This window comes from Ailuropoda melanoleuca, chromosome 1 (assembly GCF_002007445.2).
Source record: "Ailuropoda melanoleuca isolate Jingjing chromosome 1, ASM200744v2, whole genome shotgun sequence".
Classification (NCBI taxonomy): Eukaryota; Metazoa; Chordata; class Mammalia; order Carnivora; family Ursidae; genus Ailuropoda; species Ailuropoda melanoleuca.
In genome coordinates this window covers 160,804,145-160,814,723 of record NC_048218.1, presented here as the reverse complement: position 1 = coordinate 160,814,723, position 10,579 = coordinate 160,804,145, and the positions used below count along the sequence as shown (strand labels likewise).

The 10,579-nt window shown below is 40.0% G+C and overlaps 1 protein-coding gene across 1 annotated transcript in view; it reads left to right on the top strand.

Moving 5' to 3' along the window:
- The first annotated feature begins 1,627 nt into the window (after positions 1-1,627).
- LOC105238544 overlaps positions 1,628-10,579 on the top strand; it is a 188,705-nt gene continuing 179,753 nt past the window's right edge. Inside the window, exons 1-2 of the mRNA XM_034669085.1 lie at positions 1,628-1,682; positions 4,503-4,563. The gene's annotated coding sequence lies outside the window, so the exon portion shown is untranslated. The remainder of the gene's footprint in view (positions 1,683-4,502; positions 4,564-10,579) is intronic.

Below are 10,579 nucleotides of genomic sequence, written 5' to 3'. Positions count from 1 at the left end.
GCATGAATGAAAAATGGGAAGTTAAAAACAGGTATCCTAGCATAATTACATTTCCAGCAACTTTATAGAGTAACTTTGTCATTTCTATTTTTTGACCCGTCTTATAAGAAAGGTTGAAACTATGGTGACTAACATAATATAATAAAAAAACATTATAAAAAAAAAAAAAAGAAAGGTTGAAACTAAAATGCCCACAGGGCCCGGCAGGTAATGTAAGGAGGGAAGTAGGTTGGGTCGAACTATGGTGAATCGCCTGGGGCGCTGTATTTAAATAGGGAAGCTACTAGCTCACCTTCAGCTCCAAAGACCAGGTGTGACTATGAACCCAGGGCCACTAGATCTGATTTTTAAGGGAAGTTGGAAATCTAGATTTTTATTAGATTTTTTTTTTCAGACATTGGCAGCAAATTAAAATATGTCACCACACTGTGCGGCCCAGTGAAACCCAGCTGCCGGCAGACTGAGCTGCCGGGTAATCATTTACTGCTGGCTTGTGTGGATCACTGTTACTTAGCTGAAGGTTCTCAGCCACTTAGGATCATTAGGAGGAAAGTGAGATCATAAATTTAAAAAGGATTTTCAACAAAGGTGAAATAAGAAGTTTGCTGCTCAACTCTAACTTTACCAGAAAATTTAGCTGACAGTGTACCCTTGTGGTGATCACCTCTGTTGTTTGGAGTGTATGTAATCATATTGAAAAAAAATTGATTTTTTTATGTGATCAGTTATATGTAATATAAAATTTACCACTTTGATCACTTTTAAGTGTACAATTCAGTGGTATTAAATATATTCAAAATGTGCAGTCCTTTATTTTCCAGAACTTTTTCATGATCTCTAACAGAAACTCTGTAGCCATTAAACACTAACTCTCCATTCTCTTACCCCAGCCCCCGGTAACCTCTATTCTACTTTCTGTCAGTACCAATTTGCCTATCTAGGTACCTGATATTAGGGAATCATACAATATTTGTCCTCCATGTCTTCATGTCATATTATTTACTTAGCATGTTTTCAAGGTCTGTCCATATCATAACATGTATTAGAATTTCATTGTTTGTTAAAGCTGCATAATCTTTCATTGTCTATCTATTTTGTTTATCCATTCATCTTTTGACAGACACTTGGGTTATTTCTGCCTTTCTGCTATTGTGAACAGTGATGCATTGAAAAGGGTGTACAAGTATCTCATCAAAGCCCTGCTTTTGGTTCTTTTGAGTATGTGCCTAGGAGTGGAATTGCTGGATCATATGGCAATTCTATGTTTATCTTTTGAGGAGCTACGAAAGTGTTGTTTACGATGGCTACACCATTTTACATTTCTACCAGCAATGCACAAGGTTTCCAAATTCTCCACATCCTCACCAACACTTGTTTTCCTGTTTCTTTGATAATAGCCCTCTTTATAAGTGTGAAGTGCTATCCCATTGTGGTTTCTATTTGTACTTTACTTTTTTTTTTTTTTTTTAAGATTTTATTTATTTATTTGACAGAGAGAGAGACAGCCAGTGAGAGAGGGAACACAAGCAGGGGGAGTGGGAGAGGAAGAAGCAGGCTTCCCGCAGAGGAGCCTGATGTGGGGCTCGATCCCAGAACTCCGGGATCAACTTCGGCCCTGAGCCTAAGGCAGACGCTTAACGACTGAGCCACCCAGGCGCCCCTCGATTTGTACTTTCCTAATGGTAAGTGATGTTGAATATATTTTCATGTGCTTATTGGTCATTTATATATCTTTGGAGAAATGTCTATTCCAGTCCTTTACCACCCAGGCGCCCCTCGATTTGTACTTTCCTAATGGTAAGTGATGTTGAATATATTTTCATGTGCTTATTGGTCATTTATATATCTTTGGAGAAATGTCTATTCCAGTCCTTTACCACCCAGGCGCCCCTCGATTTGTACTTTCCTAATGGTAAGTGATGTTGAATATATTTTCATGTGCTTATTGGTCATTTATATATCTTTGGAGAAATGTCTATTCCAGTCCTTTACCACCCAGGCGCCCCTCGATTTGTACTTTCCTAATGGTAAGTGATGTTGAATATATTTTCATGTGCTTATTGGTCATTTATATATCTTTGGAGAAATGTCTATTCCAGTCCTTTACCACCCAGGCGCCCCTCGATTTGTACTTTCCTAATGGTAAGTGATGTTGAATATATTTTCATGTGCTTATTGGTCATTTATATATCTTTGGAGAAATGTCTATTCCAGTCCTTTACCACCCAGGCGCCCCTCGATTTGTACTTTCCTAATGGTAAGTGATGTTGAATATATTTTCATGTGCTTATTGGTCATTTATATATCTTTGGAGAAATCTATGCCAGTCCATTCTGGCAGAGTTTTATTTTTGTTTTTTATTTTAAAGTAGGGGCTCGAACTCACGACCCTAAGATTAAGACCTGAGCAGACATCAAGAGTCAGACGCTTAACTAACTGAGCCACTCAGGTGCCCCTCCTTTGCCCTTTTCTTTTCTTTTAAGATTTATATATTTATCTGAGACAGAGCATGAGCAGGGGGTGTGGTGCAGAGGGAGAGGGAGAAGCAGCCTCCCCGCTGAGCCAGGAGCCTGACATGGGGCTCCATCCCAGGACTTTGGGATCATGACTTGAGCTGAAGGCAGGTGCTTAACCGACTGATCCACCCAGGTGCCCCTCCGTTGCCCATTTTTGAATTGGATTACTTGTTTTTTTGTTGTCATTGAGTTGTAGGAGTTCTTTATACTGTATCCTCTTTTAAAGTAACTTTATTTCATGTAAAAAAGGAAAGAGAATTTCAGTGTTATGATAGCAGCTTTAATACATCTATTACATCTGTTTAATTTTTCTCTCTCCTAAAACCTCACCAGACCTAACATAAAGGTATTTAAAAATAATCATAGACCCACAAGAGCAGGAAGAACAGGGAGAGAGAAAACAACAATCATATTTTAGAAGCTGGAAAGCAGGTAGATGAATGGTAACTGAATGAGTAATTCATGACAGTGGAAATGAAGTTAGCAGATTATTAAGTGTAATAATTACATACTAGTTATCTCCGCAGTATCACCACACAGGTATCTAATGGGCATCTCAAATTTGTCATGTTCAACACTGGACTCCTGATCTTCCCCTGAAAATTATTTCTCCTGTAGGTTTCCCAACTCATTCAGTGGCAACCTCATCCTCCCAACTGCACATGTATATTTCATTTCTGTGTTTGTAAGTTTCTGAGCCAGTTGTAGCATAGCTTTGGAGCATGAATGGTACTAGGAATGTAGGTTATCCCAGTCTGCTGGTTTATGCTCCCATTTCTAGGTGGGGCAGCAGGAGTGAACCAAGGCTTCAGACCTCAGGTGACTTTTTTTTTTTTTAAAGATTTATTTATGTATTTATTTATTTGAGAGACAGAGAGTGAGAGAGACCGCACAGGCTGGAGGAGGGGCAGAGGGAGGGGGAGAAACAGGCTTGCCACTGAGCAGACAGCCTGATGCAGGGCTCGGTCCCAGGACCCTGGGATCATGACCTGAGCTGAAGGCAGTTGCTTAACCAACTGAGTCACCCAGGTGCCCCAGTGACTTTGAACATCACGTTTCAAGTGCCCTTGCTGACGTAGTTTCAGTTTAGGAGACCGTACTTAATAAGTCTCTCTCTCTTTGTATATATAAAATGTAACATTTACATTTCTGTAAAATAACATGAGAACTGTAGAAAATTGTATTTTTAAGATGAAGTGAAAGCTGTGTCTCTACCTGAAATAAATACTATGTTAGGTCTTCACACATGGCTAGTTCACTGGATCGATCTCTGGATGTGCTGGCAACAGAGCCATCAACTGCTCCCGGAGGGTAGTTCTGAGTGTGCCGATCCTGCTTAACTGGCCACACAGGCCATGGGAGTTGGAAAAGTTGACAGAAGCCCCCATGGATGTAAATTTTTGTATCTTTTATAACAATATAGGCTTTCCTAACTTTTTTTTGAACAATAACATTATTATAATTTTCTAACATCAAGAATGAAGATTTTTAACTTAAAAGACAAGAAAAGGATTTAGATGGGGTTTTCAGGTGATAGGGTGGCATTTTCTCTGAAGCCAACTATCATTCTCTCTCAGTCATCCTGGGAGTAGTTAATCCTATGACAGGGAAAGAGGTGACCTTGAAACTAGGACAAAGTCAGACAGAATTCTAGCATCGAGACTTACTAGCTGTGGGGCCTAGGCCTGAGGTCCAGCTTCACCACTAACAAGCTGTGTGGCAAGTTACTGACCTTTAAGTTTCAGTTTCTCATACAGGTGGTAATATTTACGTCATAGAGTATTGGAAAGACTAAAGTAAGCATGAGAAATGCTTAGCATGGTGCTGGACTTTAGAATGAGCACTCAGGAAGCATATCTGTCATCATTGATGAAATATATATTGTCTTCAGTTTCCTCTTATTAAGGGCACCCATTTTGAGAGGTGTAACACTTAGAAGAGTGAGCTGCGACAGTGGCTTACGTGTGTGAAATATTTTTTTTCCAGTATGTTTGATCCGTAACCTGGTCTACATTTGAAGCGCCCTTGAAGTCTAGTAGGGAGAAAGGTATTTGTGTGCGTGGGGGGTATGGTATGTGTTTCTGTGTGTGTGTGTTGTGGGGGGTGATGGGGTGTGGTTTAATATACACTAATCCCTGAATCACTGGTCAATCTAGACTGGGGACTTAAGGGTTTGGAGGGGTGATTCTTAGATTAAGACTTCCAAACTGCTCAAATGCCGAAATACGAAGGACTACTCTATCAATTATTGAATTTGTGGCTTCTTACTTTGACATGGTTCATTTGTGAGTTATGTGAATATATCAATAGACTATAATATCTGAAAACAAATTATTGAACCAGCTAATTGTGAACACTACTCTATCTTACTTAATCCATTCTACTCCTATAATAAAAAGAAAATATTAATAGTGAAGATAAAATTAATCAAAACAAGCAAGTTGGATTGAATGGTTTACCGAATTTCAGGGAATATTTTCATGGTATAAATAATGATACTTGTTTGCATGCCATTTCCAGTGTGCCTCTGAGTGATTCAGGTGGTCAGACTCTAGTGAGGTTGTCCAAGCTGAGTTATCACATTACCCAGGAGGCCAGCTGTGCAGGCTGACTTACTTTCTCTTTAGGGGAAAATGAGTTCATTACAAAGAGAACAGTATGTGTCATACAGTTTCCAGGAATCTCAAGTGTTTGGCTTACAATATTTTTTTAAAAAAATAAATTAACACAAGTATTCAGAAGTCAAGCTCTGGGAGGCTTCTCCTGAAAATAGTTACAAGGCTGCATGAATTAAGATTATTTGGTTGTAAGAAACAGAAAATAGTCTCTGGCTAGCTTAAGCAAAAAGGAAATGCGTTGGATAGACACAGAATTCTCTCACTCATCTAAGAAGTCACTGACCAGGCAAACTTGGTGAGAACAGGGACTGAGGGTTCAGTAGCAGGAGTTAGTGGAATTTTGCTATCAGCATGCTCTGCTTCAGCAAACCAGTCTCAGTTTATTTCTGGAGAATTTCATAGACCTGCCTTGAGCCGTTGTTTGAGTTTATCCTTGGACCAGTCAACTATGGCCCAGGGTAGCATCTTCGAGTCCAGACAGTGCTGCTGGGCACCCAACTCACACAACCCTGGCAGCCCCTGGAGAAGCGAGGCAGGCAGCCTCCACAGGGTACCTACCACAGGGTATTTTAGCTTTGAGCTGCTTTCTTTTTCCTCCTTCCTTTAAAGACACTGGTGACTTTTTGTTCCACTCTTTGCTTGGGGAGTTAAGTGAGTCCCTGCCCCTATTCCTGGACTCTTGGTCAATGATTTTCAAGAAGCTCTGTCAGCGTCAGCAATTCTACTTAGTCTATCCAGTAACAGCAGTCTCTGGGTAGTTCCTTTTGTGACATGTGTTCTTCATCAATTCTTTGCTCACATTTCTTTTTTCCTATATTGATGTTTTGGTAGTTTTTAATGTATATAGTTCTATGTTGATTGATATCTGATTATTACACATCTTTGAATGGGTTGGCCACCAATGAAGGGAGTGGGTAGAGTAGTGAACTGTGGTAGTCTGTACCCCAGCTTGGGTTTATTGTCTCAACATCCTCTCATCAAATTGGTTACCATCTTCATCTTAGAGGAACAGTTGTCTTCCCTCCCCCCGACCTTTTTTATTGAGAGAGACTGTTCCATAGGAAGGTGTTATTTCCTCTTTTTAAGAGATTATGGACTGTATAATTCATAGAGAAGAGTAAATAAGATATATGATTATTAGTCTCTACAGGCTAATAATAAAAGGAACATTCACATATAAATAGAAGATTCCAGTGTCTTAGAAATCTTCTGTGTGCCCTGCCCTGCTCACACCATTCTTCCCCTGGTGGTGACCATTTGCTGACTTTTGTGTTCATTATATCCTCACTTGAAAACAATTTTTAAAATCACCTATTGTATGTGTGTATAAGCATACATAAAAACACAATCAATTAGTACAAACCTACCTGAATAGGGAAAGAGCTATATTGCTATTGTTAGAAAAAGTCTCCTGGGAGAAAATAAGCTGTATAGAGTTTCTTGGCCATGATTTACAAGAGACCCTTCTGGAGAAGTCTTTGGGCAAAGGCTCAAAGGAGTCCTGGGAAAGTCAAAACATCTGGCAGGCCAGGAGTGTGGGCCGGGGATGTCCAGAGGAAAAATGGGTAGAGAGAGTGGGATTTTTGTGTTTGTTGCTTCCCAGCTCACCATGATCAACCCTAGCACTCAAGGATAGGTAAAAAGCAGTGGTTCTCAAAGTATGGTTCCTTGGCCAGTGGCATCAGTATGATCTGAGTACTTGTTAGAAGTTCCTAGGTCCTAGCACAGACTTATGGAATAGACATCTCTGGGGTTGGAGCCCAGCAATCTGTGTTCCATCAGTGATTCGATACATGTTAAAGACTGAGATGCTTTGGATAGAAGTATATACTCTGCATATATCCTCAGTTGATCCAGGTTGTAAGGCATGGAAAGGAAAGAAGGAACTCAGTTAATTAGCATATAGTCAAGATAGGCTGAGTATAGATAATAATGTGAGCCAGGCTCACTAGGTATTCTGTCATGGATCAAAAAGGTAATACAAGACAGCTCGTATTTGTGGGATGACAGCCCTCAACTTGGCCTCTTTTGGTGATACTGCTTCAATCCAGACTGCTATCCTCTAAACCTGGTGCACATTTATTAACCCTTCCTTCATCAATCTGCCTTGAGATTACCTTCATTTCTGTCCTCTTTCTTCTGTTCCATATCTTCCTTTTCCTTGGTTTACCNATTTGACAGAGATAGAGACAGCCAGCGAGAGAGGGAACACAAGCAGGGGGAGTGGGAGAGGAAGAAGCAGGCTCATAGCAGAGGAGCCTGATGTGGGGCTCGATCCCATAACGCCGGGATCACGCCCTGAGCCGAAGGCAGATGCTTAACCGCTGTGCCACCCAGGCGCCCCTCTGTCCTCTTTCTTCTGTTCCATATCTTCCTTTTCCTTGGTTTACTCTCTTTCTTTGGTGAAGCTCAACATGCAGTAGTTTCTTCCAAAAGAGTGCATGGGATATAAATTTTTGGAGTCCTGGAGTATCTAAAAATGTCTTCATTCTTTTTTCATACTTGATTATTTGGCTGAATTTAGAAGAATGCTGAAGACATTGCTCCATTGCTTCTTATTCTTCAGTCTTCTTGCTTCTAGTATTGCTGTTGAGAAGTCTAAAGCAGTCTGATACTTTTTTTTAAAAAAATTTTTAAGATTTTATTTATTTGAGAGAGAGAGAAAGAGCTGAGTGCAGAGCCTGCCGCAGGGCTCGATCCCAAAACCCTGCGATCATGACCTGAGCTGAAATCAATAGTCAGATGCTTAACTGACTGAGCCACCCTGGTGCCTCTGATACCTGTTGTTTTTTTTTTTAAGTGTGACTTTTTTTCNAAGCAGTCTGATACCTTTTTTTAAAAAAATTTTTAAGATTTTATTTATTTGAGAGAGAGAGAAAGAGCTGAGTGCAGAGCCTGCCGCAGGGCTCGATCCCAAAACCCTGTGATCATGACCTGAGCTGAAATCAATAGTCAGATGCTTAACTGACTGAGCCACCCTGGTGCCTCTGATACCTGTTTTTTTTTTTTTTTAAGTGTGACTTTTTTTCCCCCCTCTGAAGCATGCAGAATCTTCTCTTTGTCCCCACAGTTCTGAAATTTCACAAGAATATGCCTTGATAATTTTTTTAATGTAGGGTATCTTAAAAACATTAATTGTGTGTGACCCTTCCAATTTGGACTTGTATGTTTTCATTCTGAAAAATTATCTTGAATTATTTTTGTTGATTCCCTTCTTTCCATTTTCTCTGCCCTCTCTTTCTGTAATTTCTGTTTATTTGTTTGTTTTAGGCTGCTTGCCTTTTAAAATTTTTTGTGTGTTTTAGCTCCTTTTTTGTTCTTGGAATGTTTCCTTTTTTATAGCCTCCAATTCTCTCTCTTTTTTTTTTTAAAGATTTTATTTATTTATTTGCATGAGAGAAAGAGAACACAAACAGGGGGTGCAACAGGTAGAGGGAGAAGTAGGCTTCCCGCTGATCAAAGAGCCCCATACAGACTCCATCCCAGGACCCTGGGATCGTGACCTGAGCCAAAGGCAGATGCTTAACCGACTGTGCCACCCAGATGCCCCTATAGCCTCCAATTCTTTTTTCATGGATGCAATATCCTCTTGTATCTCTCTGAGGAGATTAATGATACTTTTGAAGTTTTCTTCACTGCAAAGCATCTGTTTCCTGAAAATTACTTTTTTTTTTTTGTCTTTATCTTCTATATTAGAGATTTCCTTAGATGTCTAATTTGGTTGTTTGCTCATATTAAAGAGTTAAGAACTAAAAAGCTGATTGGGAACTTTGAGCATGTGTGTGCAGGGTTTGTCATTCTTAAACTTTCCAAAATGATGGGTGGACCGTTTGTGGGGAAGCTCCTGAAATTAGCATTTTTACATTTTTACACTTTTATCAGATTCCCCAGAGAAGATTCTTCCTGCCAGGCTTCCAGTATTCTGAAGCCTGAGTTAGGACGAGGCCTAAGGGACTTAGTGTTCAGCTTCTCAGACAATATTCACCCACTCTGTCTTATTTGGAGATCTGCTTTGCCCCTAGTTCCCTTGGTTAGGATGCTGGGAGTCAACAGTGTGCCTGGTTTCTCCCTTAACCTTTATCATTTCTTCTCTGCCTTTCAGTGGAGTTGAACTAGACCTCTTCATAGGCCTAAAGGCATTTCTGCTATAGCACCATTTATACATTACTGAAAAACCTTGTGTTCTGCAAAGCTGTACTCTAAAAATAGGGTTTCTGGGAAAGATGAGTTAGGAGAACATTACTCACAATTTTGTGATTTTGTATTCAGTGCAACACAAAACCCATAACAATTCTATTAAAAAAAAAAACAAAAACAAAAAACCAGTAGCACAGGTAAATCTCCGTGTGCGTTTGCATCTGGCATCATTTAGTAGATCCTTGCAGCTTTAAACTGAAGTTCAGGTCCTTACGAGCTTTTTCTTCTAACAGAGATTAGTCTCCAAATAAAAAATCTGATCTGACCCACATATCTTTTCATTGATTTTTTAAAAAAGATTTTATTTATTTATTTGACAGAAAGAGAGAGAGAGCACAAGCAGGGGGAGCAGCAAGCAGAGGGAGAAGCAGGCTCCCTGCTGAGCAAGGAGCCTGATGTGGGACTTGATCCCAGGACCCTGGGATCATGACCTGAATCAAAGGCAGACACTTGACCGACTGAGCCACCCAGGCACTCCTGTGTATTTTTTTTTTGTTGTTTTTTGTTTTTGTTTTTTCTTTTTAACACAGGGCAAATGCCTTTGCAGTTTTGACATCTGCACTCTCAATTCCCTTAAATCTTAATGGAGTAGAAAATGTAGAGGTCTTTGAAGTCCCTACACCAGTCACTAAACTGAATTTGGGTCCCCCCTTTTGTATTTTTTTTTAATTTTTGGATTTTATATACTGTTTAGGATTTTTATATACTATTAAGTCTTTCTCTTTAGTTGTGAGAAATCCTGCTCCTGGTGGCTGCAAAGCAACTGGGAAAGGTCATATATGAACCCACACAATTTCTGCACTGTGTTCTATCACCTCCCTAATTACCAGTTGTGTTTGAATTTGTTCTCAGGAAAGAAACACATATTATATCTGAACAGACTGTATACCTCACTTCTGTGGGCCATGTTTACCCCCAGGACTGTTGCTCTGACCCAGAGACCCTTCAGAATGCTGGCAATTCCTTTAGGAGAATATGTACTGTGTGGGAGATCCATTCCTCCGACATCTCCATCCAAACTCCCCAGATTTGGGGCAGTGTACTTGCAGCCTGGGGCTGTGTTTGTTTCTCTGCTTCCCTGATGGTATTGGGTTTTTTCCCCATCGTTTTTTCATTTTTGTTGTTTTCAGAAAAATTTGAGAAAGGCCAGTGGAATAGAATATATTACTCCACTTTCTTTACCCAGAAGTTCCACAGGAACGGTAGTTTTCAAGGAAGGTGAAGTCAAAATTGGCTGGAATGTTACAG